The sequence below is a fragment of the Microcebus murinus genome, chromosome 5, assembly GCF_040939455.1.
Source record: "Microcebus murinus isolate Inina chromosome 5, M.murinus_Inina_mat1.0, whole genome shotgun sequence".
NCBI lineage: Eukaryota > Metazoa > Chordata > Mammalia > Primates > Cheirogaleidae > Microcebus > Microcebus murinus.
Genome location: NC_134108.1, coordinates 92,045,752 through 92,055,322, shown reverse-complemented (window position 1 = coordinate 92,055,322; position 9,571 = coordinate 92,045,752). Strand labels below are relative to the sequence as shown.

General features: G+C 41.3%; 1 pseudogene; it reads right to left on the bottom strand.

Annotated features, from left to right (window-relative positions):
- Positions 1 to 5,815: 5,815 nt before the first annotated feature.
- On the bottom strand, positions 5,816 to 6,774 carry LOC105880015 (small ribosomal subunit protein uS2-like; annotated as a pseudogene).
- Positions 6,775 to 9,571: the final 2,797 nt, after the last annotated feature.

Sequence of the window (9,571 nt, the reverse complement as noted above, 5' to 3'; positions counted from 1 at the left end):
TGGAAAATAAAAATAATTCAAAAAGAATAAAGTTATCTATAACAACATACTTAGAGATGACTGGAATTATGTAGAATTTTAGAATTGGAAGGGTCCCTCTGTGGTAACCACATGCCCATAATTTTTAGAACTTCTTGTTTTCCTGACTTCCAGCCCTCCACACATTTGTTCATTGATTTAGACCAAAAGATTGGCATTAATTGTCATCTTTTATGACTTTGAGTAGTTCTCCGGGGGTTCCAGCAAGATGGTGGCTGAGAATAACCACCAATCAGAGTGTCTCTGTAAGAAAGATAGATTTTAGAAGAAAGTAAAAAAAAAATAAACAGGCAGACAAACATAGATCAGATGAGGGTCAGAAGGAAGGGTACCTGAAAATACAGGAGACTCCATGGGAAGAAGTTGTGGAGGAGAACTGAAAGGAGAAAAGCCCCCAAGAAGCTTGGAGACCAGTGACAAGGGTAGGTGGAATGGTTAAATTTATCCTCCCTTGCCTCTCAGACTGCTGGTGGGCTCCTGAATGGTTGGAGAGACATGCCAACACCAGCCCAGAGACAGCTGCCACCAGTGAGTGGTGACCCTCTTGAGGATAGGGCACCAGGCTCCCAGTTCCATCAGGATACCTCCCAGCCTGCAGACCTGAACAGATCAGCAGGTGTCATATTGGTTCATTCTCCCCTTCCCCTACCCTACCCACGGCTGCTGAGAGAGACAATGTAGCCAGCACCTGGAGGCATCTGCAGGGAATGGGACCTTTTCTTTAGGGGCCCTACAGCAGACTGAGGGATACTCAGACTGAGAGCTCCCTACCTGCCAGCCTTCCCAGGTGCATCTTGCCTGGTGACTCCAGGAGAATGGGGAAAATCCTGAGGCAGAGAGACATTGATCCAGCTTGGGCAGCCCGTGGGTGACTTGAGACCAGTACTCGGCCGCCTGGCAGGGTCAGGGATTGATCTCCAGGGCCCAGGGGACAGGCCTGCAGACCAGATTCTGTACACCCAGGTCTTGATTGCATTGCCTAGGGCCACAGAAGGGATATTTGTGGATCAGCCTACTAAGGTGTGTGCACCTTCAGGGGAAGATCAGTGTGCTTGAGAGGCAATCCTCCTCCAATGGAAGGGCTGCGCACCCAGCCCAGGCTGTGATCCTGGGCAGGGAACCTCCCAGCCCACATCATGGCTAGGGGAGATCCACTGGCTTGAAGCCCTGCCTGCTTGCAGAGGCCCAGGAGAAGCTGCGGAGTGGGGGAAGGTAGAAAGGAGTGAGGCCTGCTTCAGACTGAAGGTCTCAGACAGCCCTATTCCCACATGCAGACTTTTTGTCTGAGTGGGGCCATTTAAGCTCCTCCTGGAAGATTTTCCCAGAAGCAGAGAATAGACCTTTGACCCCTGCTAACAGCATTCATGGTGCTTAAGGGCAGGCTCACCCAACCCAGTTCAGACTCATTCTCCCAATTGCTCCCACTGAGGTGGAGAATAAGGACACACCTGGAAGTCCCAGGAACCTACCCACCACCTGAGGCACTAGAGAGTCCCTCTCCAGAGGAACAAGAGCTGGTTACAGGACCCAAGAACAACACTGCAGCCTGCTCCTCCCAGAAAGCACCACCTACTGACAGGGAGGTCATTCTGCATACCCTTTTACTGCATCTACTGACTCATCATAAAGGGTGTGGTCGAATCTCACCCACAAACACCACTTACTGGCTCAGAGACTAGACAGAGCATGTCATTATTCAAATGAAAATCTAAAGGTAAGAAACAATAGCTGGTCCAGATGGCAAGGAACCAGCGAAAGAACTCTGGAAGCATGAAGAATCAAAAGGAAAGCACATCACCAAAAGGGAACACTAGCTCTCTAGCAATGGACATCAACCAAATTCAGAACACTAAAATGACAGAAGAAGAATTTCAACATGGATTGTAAGAAAACTCAATGATATGCAACTAAAAACAGATAACAAACACAAAGAAACCACACACAAAAAATCAAGGACTTGGAAGAAAAATTCACTAAAGAAGTTGAAATATTAAAGAAAAATCAAACAGAACTGCTGGAAATGAAGAATTTATTTAAGAAATTACAAAACACAGTGGAAAGCCTCAAGAACAGGGTGGATCAAACAGAAGAAAGAACCTCAGGGATTGAAGATAACATCTTTTAATTAAATAAGTCAGTCACAGAGGTAGAGCAGAGAAAAGAGCAAAGCCTACAAGAAATGTGGGATTATGTGAAGAGGCCTAACGTGAGAATCATAGACATCCCTGAGGGTGAAGAAGAAAACACACAAGGATTGGAGAAGCTATTTGAGGATATAATAGAGGAAAATTTCCTAGACCTTGCTAAATATCTCGATATCCAGGTACAAGAAGCTCAAAGGACTCCTTGGAGATTCATCACAAATAAGAAGACACTATCACACAGTCATCTGACCAAAATAACCACCAAAGAAGCCCTCCTATGAGCTGTAAGGTGAAAGAAGCAGGTAACCTACAAAGGAAAACCCAACAGAATAATGTCAGACTTCTGAGACCTTACAAGCAAGAAGAGATTGGGGCCCCATTCTCACTCTTCTCAAACAGAATAATGCCCAGCCTAGAATCTTGTACCCTGCAAAATTAAGTTTTGTATACCAAGGAGAAATAAAGACCTTCTCAGACAAGCAAAGACTGAGGGAATTCATTAAGACAAAACCTGCCCTCCAGAAAGTACTCAAAACAGTGTTACACACAGATCAGCACAATAAACACTCATGAATGTAAAATCATCCAAAAGCTAAATGCCAAAGGCCTAGTACCACAATGGCTCAAGACAGAAAACAAAACAACAAAGTTCAACTCAACAGGATGAACAGAAATCTGCCCCACTTATCAATTCTCTCAAGCCTATGTGAACTGTCCACATAGGCTGGCCAAATGGTTAAATATACACAAGCCAAGTATCTGCTGTATTCAAGAAACACATCTAAACCACAAGGATGCATTCAGACTCAAGGTGAAGGAATGGAAAACAATATTTCAAGCAAACAGAAGCCAAAAGAAAGCTGGTGTGGCAGTTCTGATTTCAGATAACTTAGTCTTCAAATCAACAAAAGTAATGAAAGACAAAAAGGGTCACTATATAATGGTGAAGGGTACAATCCAACAAGAAGATGTAACAATTCTAAATATTTATGCACTTAACTGAGGTGCACCCAGATTCATAAAGCAAATCCTACTTGATCTAAATAAAATGATAAACAGCAACACTATGATAGCTGGGGACTTCAATATTCCTCTGACAGAACAGAACAGATCCTCCAAACAGAAAATAAACAAAGAAACAGTGAACTTAAACAGAACTCTAGAACAAATGGGACTAACTGACATTTACAGAACATTCTATTTCAAAATCACTGAACATACATTTTTCTCATCAGCTTATGGGACATTCTCTAAGATTGACCATATCCTAGGCCACAAAGCATGTCTCAAAAAATTTTTAAAAAAGTAGAAATTATACCAAGCATCTTCTCAGACCACAATAAAATTAGAAATAAAATTAGAATGAAATTAGAGTAAAATTAGAAATCAACTCCAACAGAAACTCTCATCTCTACACAAAGTCATGGAAACTAAATAACCATCTGCTGAACGATTATTATGTTAAGGAGGAAATCAAGATGGAAATCAAAAGGTTCTTTGAACTAAATGATAAAAGAGACACAAGTTATCAAAATCTGTGGGACACAGCTAAAGCAATCCTGAGAGGAAAATTTATATCCATAAAAGCCCATATCCAAAAGACAGAAAGATTGCAAATAATCCATCTAATGAATCATCTCAAAGAACTGGAAAAGGATGAGTAAACCCACTCCAAACCCAACAGAAGAAAAGAAAAAACAAAGATCAGAGCAGAACTAAATGAAATTGATAACAAAAAACTATATGGGAGATTAATAAAACAAAGAGTTGGTTCTTTGAAAAAATAAACAAAATTGACATGCCTCTGGCTAGATTAATGAGAAGCAGAAAAGAAATAACTCTAATAAGCTCCATCAGGAATGAAAAAGGAGAAATTACAACTGACGCTGCAGAAATACAAAATATCATCTAAAGCCCTCCATGCACAGAAACTGGAAAATTTGGAGGAAATGGACAAATTCTTAGAAACACACAGCCTCCCTAGGCTCAATCAGGAAGAAACAGAATTCATGAACAGATCAATATCACCTTGAATGGTTCTCCATCGTTCTCATTGTGTAGACAAAGAGGGCCAAACTCGTTCTTTGAAGAACCTTTGTGCTGTGTGTGTGTCTTTTTTTTTTTTTTTTTTTTTTACCATCTTTCTTGATATAGACAGTCCCTGACTTGCAATGGGTTCAAATTACAATTTTTCAACTTTACTATGGTGTGAAAGCCATATGCATTCACTGAAACTGTACCTTGAATCATGGTCATTTCCTGGGTTAGTGGTATGTGGTACACACTTGTGATGCTGGGTCGTGGCATGGAGCTGCTGCTACCAGTCAGCTAGGAGATCACCAGGGTAACAATCATTCTGCTTTTAGTACAGTAGTCAGTATATTACATGAGATATTCAACACTTTATTATACCAGTCCTAGCTGCTACCAGTCAGCTAGGAGATCACCAGGGTAACAATCATTCACTTTTAGTACAGTAGTCAGTATATTACATGAGATATTCAACACTTTATTATAAAATAGGCTTTGTGTCAGGTGATTTTGCCCAACTGTAGGCTAACATAACTGTTCTGATCATGTTTGAGGTAGGCTAGACTAAGCTGTGACATTCAGTAGGTTAGGTGTATTAAATTCATTTTTTACTTACACTATTTTCCACTTGCAATGGGTTTATCAGGACCTAACACATTGTAAGTCAAGGAGCACCTGTGTCTATTGATTCTACTCTGTGAATTCATCCCCTCCTCTGGCTTCCATCATTTGAGGATCCCCAACCTATTTTTCAAGCTCAGATTTCTTTTTTGCAATAGTTTTATATCTGCATCTGCCCTTTTGAGATTTCTTTTTGGATGTTGTTCTAGTTCTTCAAACTCTTATGTCCAGAATGGAATTCTGGTTTCCTCCTGTCTGTTTCAAAAAAGTTTGGGTCTCCTGATTTGTAACACTAGTACCACTATTCTTCTTGTCACTCAGGCTATCTTCTGACTCCCTCTCTCATCGCTAATCTGTTATCAAGGTCCCTTGATAGTTCTCTCATGCAAACGTCTGATTCTTTTCTTTTTTAAATTACTAATCCACTTGCACCTAGATCGTTGCAATAGTCCAATGAATGGCCTTCCTACCTTGAGTCTCTCTTCCCCTCCACACCTCACTTCCAAGTGCTATAGAATTAACCTTGTAAAGATGCTACTCTCATTCTGTCCAGGAACACTTGGAGAGTTCCAATTGATATAAGGGTAAAATCCATAATCTTTGTTTTGATTCTCAGCTCTTCTACAATGGGCTATCCATCTCTCAACCTCATCTCTCTTTTTCTTTCAATGAAAAAAATATCACTCTAGCTGGGATGTATTCCTTCTGCTCCCCCGAATTCTCCTGGTTTATTCTCCTCTTCATGGCTCTCCTTGTGTTAAAGACTCTCCTCTCCCTCTTCAAGTCTCATTTCAGATGTTAAAATTGTGTGTCCTCTGAATAACATTTTCGAATCAACCAACTTGCAGCTATTTCTCCCTCATTTAAGCTTCTAAAAGCACTTCCTGTCCCCTATATTTGGCACTTAATCATAGGATAATAACAGCCACTCTCTGAGTACCTACTATGTGCCAGGTATTATTCTAAGTTACTCTCTTTTTTTTTTTTTTTTAGAAACTCATGTTTATTTTCCATCAACCTTATTTCCATTTTTAAGAGTTTGTAGAAGAACTTAAGACCACTCAGTGGTTGTTCCCACCCATTCAGTGGCCTGAGCAGTGGGAGCTGCAGACCAGTCTTCCGTGGCAGGCTGGGTGCTCCAGTCTTCAGTGGGGAACTGCTGAATAGGCACACAGGGCACCTGCACGCCTTCACACCAGTCTGCAACCTCGGGCTGAGTAGCAGTAAACTCAGGAGCTGGAGCAGTGCATTCACCCTGAAACTCCTCTTTGGTCACAGCTTTCTCGGCGGCAGCTTGCTCTTCCTTTTCCATCTCTTCAGGATCTCTGTAGAAGTAGAGATCAGGCATGACCTCCCACGGGTGTTCATGGGAGATGGTGTCACGCATGCGGAGAACTTCCGGGGCCAGCATCCAGCACATCAGACCCACAGAGTGAGCCCTCTTGTTGTTGCATGGGATGGCAATGCCCACCTAACGCAGAGGAGAATCTGTGTTACACAGAGCAATGGTAGGCAGGTTAACATAAGACGCCTCTGTGAGGGGCTGGTGGTCAGCCCTGGGGTCAGTAACCACCAGAAGACGCGGCTCCCAGAATGCTGCCTAGATCTGGCTAGTGAAGGTTCCAGGAGTGAAGTGGCCAGCAATAGGAGTGGCTCCAGTGGCAGCAGCAAACTTCAGCCCAGCTCGCTGGCCGGTATCCCTGGAGGATATGACACTGACATCAGCAGGGTTTTCAATGGCAACAATGGCACAAGCTGCCAACAGAAGCTTCTCCCAGGTCCTCTTCAGATTTATGATGTAGATGCCATCAGTTTTCCTTTTGTAGATGTCCTGTTCCATTTGGAAGTCAAGATTGGTGCCACCTAAGTGGGTTCCTGCTGTAAGGAATTTGAGGACATCCTCCTCCTTCATTTGCAGGACATCAAGGGCTCTAGACATTGTGAAAGTTTCCCTTTAAGTTACGATGGGAATCCAGAACGGGAATCCATATGGGCCCCTTCCGTGGGTAGCGTGGAAAGCTAAGTTACTCTTAACTCATTTAATCATCACACAATCAGAAGAAGTAAGTATGGTCATTATGTTCATTTTACAGTTGAGGAAAACAGAGGCACAGACAGGTTAAGTAACTTACCCAAGGTCGTAGGGTGGTAGAGCCAAGATTGGAATCCAAACCGTGTGGTCAGATCCCTCCCCTGTATCCACCCATTACTGCTTCTTCGCCTACATTGTCTTAGATTGCTGTTTTATTGCCTCTGTTTGTGCTCATTTTTATGTGGGTTGTTTTCCTAAGGATACTATATGCCCCTTGAAGGCAGGGACCCTATCTTAGATGCATTATCCAAAAGGTCTAGCAGAAAGCTGTGTGCTTAAATATACACTGAATGTTTGTTTGAGTGGATTATGGAGTGTTTTTTCTTCCTGAGATGATATAGCTGATTTCTAGCCATTGAAAAGATAGCCTCAAAATCGGATTTAGCTAAGTCATGACCAAATGAAAGGTAAAAATCAAGGGGTAAGCCAGTGTCCTGGCCGCACCTCTCGGGGTTCAGTGGAGTGTGATCATTTTACAAATTACAGTGTGTCGATGTCTGAAAAGTAATGAGGGCTTAATGAGCCCACATGTATCTCGCTGTTTTTTTGTAGTGGGTGGAAAGTGAACTTGGGTAAGGCCTCCATGTCAGCAAATAAGAATTAACCAGCCTTGACTCTGGAAGTTGCAGCTGAATGATCATGATTGAAAATGCAATTACTCTTTTCCTCTTTTCCACTGTTTTTTTTTTTTTTTTCTTTTGAAGGCAAGTGTGAACTGTAGGAGGAAATTTTTGATAAAATTTTTCTGTGTTCTCAAGGGGCTCTCACTGATAGGCTGTTCAAGGAAAATTCAACAAAGATGCCTGGCATAGCAGAAGGAGGCAAACAGCCAGAGCTATGCTGGAGAAGACATGTCTTTTAACACTCGGAATTGTATTACACGGTTACTTAAAGCTGTGTTACAAGTTGTAGGTTTTGATTTATTTTTCTCTCCCTAGAATAAGACCTCTTCAGAAGCTTTTCAGATCACTTTAAATTATTTATAAGGCCATGCAAATTGGGTAAAACTGTCTTTCCTAAGAGCCATTTGCTTATAAAAAATGGGTATGGGTCTTCAACCATATGCCAACCGGGTGTTTAATAGCATTTTCCCCCTGAATCTTTTCCAAGTATTTTATAAGTAAAAATAGCTCCTTGTATTTATTTTGTGATTATTTATTGTTAACCCAAATAACATTTGCTTCTTGCAAATACCTTGGAGATACACAGGCACTGTTAGAAAAAAATAAATCATCGAACATTTATTGCAGGTCATAAACTAAGCCTATTAGGCACAATGTAGGGGACCAAAAGAATGTGGGCCTGGTGCTTCTCTGAAGGCATTTACCTTCTCATTGCGAAGGCCAGATTGGAGCCAAGGACTACCTCTTTCAGGCCATACATTCTTCTTTCAGACATCTCAGCAGCCTTGGTAATATTTGGTCTTTTGTTTATATTTTGTAGAGTCTAGATTTGATTCCTAGGATTGTTATTCCTGCCCTGACCTTGGAGAGCATCGCTCCCAAGGCTGCCAGTTTTGGTTTGTCATTTGTGTGCCTGACAGGCACTTTGTAAAGTTGCACAGTACAAAGCCTGCACATCACAGCACAGGTCAGTCCTGAACCCTCCGTTGCACATGGCCAATCTTACTTATTCCTTGTTGATGTCACAGATGTAATACTCAGCATTCTGAAGAAGGGTGCCTGACTTCTTTTCCCATGTACTAACCACAAAAGATACAAATTAAGGAAAAACAAAAGCAGAAGTTAATTATAAACATACGATAATAATACACTAAAGATTAACTGACTTGGAAAATGTATTCTCGAACTTCAGAGGTGGAACCAGGAGAGTGGAAACATGTTCTAAGAATTAGGACATTTATTTTCTAGTACTGGTCAGTTAGTTATTAAGATTTGACTTTTGGGAAGTTATTTAACCTCTCGGAGCTTGTAAGAAGAGAAACAATACCTGGACTACCTGTTTCCCTGGGTGGTTAGGAAGCTCAAGAGAGTACATGCCAGGAAGTTGGGCGTGCAGAGCACAGAATAAGTAGTAGGAAACAACAGAAATATTATTTTCATAGTTGCCCATGATCTGGTTAAAATTGCACATAACTTGTTAATACTTAGAATGTCATTATTTGTCTTGTTATCATGCATGTATTATTTCATGGTGCCGCCAGATGGCACTGTGTTCTAGGATTGAGAAAGGCTGGCAAGACAAAGCGGCTCTCTCTTCTTGGCTATCTCTGTGGTGCCTAGACTTTTCAAAACAGCACCATCATTTTTAAGCACGCAAACCCAATATATATGTGTGTCTGTTTATTTATAAATTGTATCTCTAATATTTCATTAATGTGTTATGTCAAGTATAAGACATACATATAGAAAAATTGAACCACAAAAGGGTATGTTAGACATGCGTCCTAATATTTCTTTCCTGCACTACAATGGATTCTTTCAGGATGCATATTATCCCTGGGATGTGTATACCCTACTTTGGAAAAAATTGGTCTATTTTATGATTGTAATCTTTTATAAAGATGGAAGTAACACCAAAAAAATCCTAAAACAAAATGTTTACCCAGGTATTAAAGTAGGGATCACAGTTACATGTTGAACCATTTAAAACACTGAAATTAAAGACAGAAATGAGGAAAATG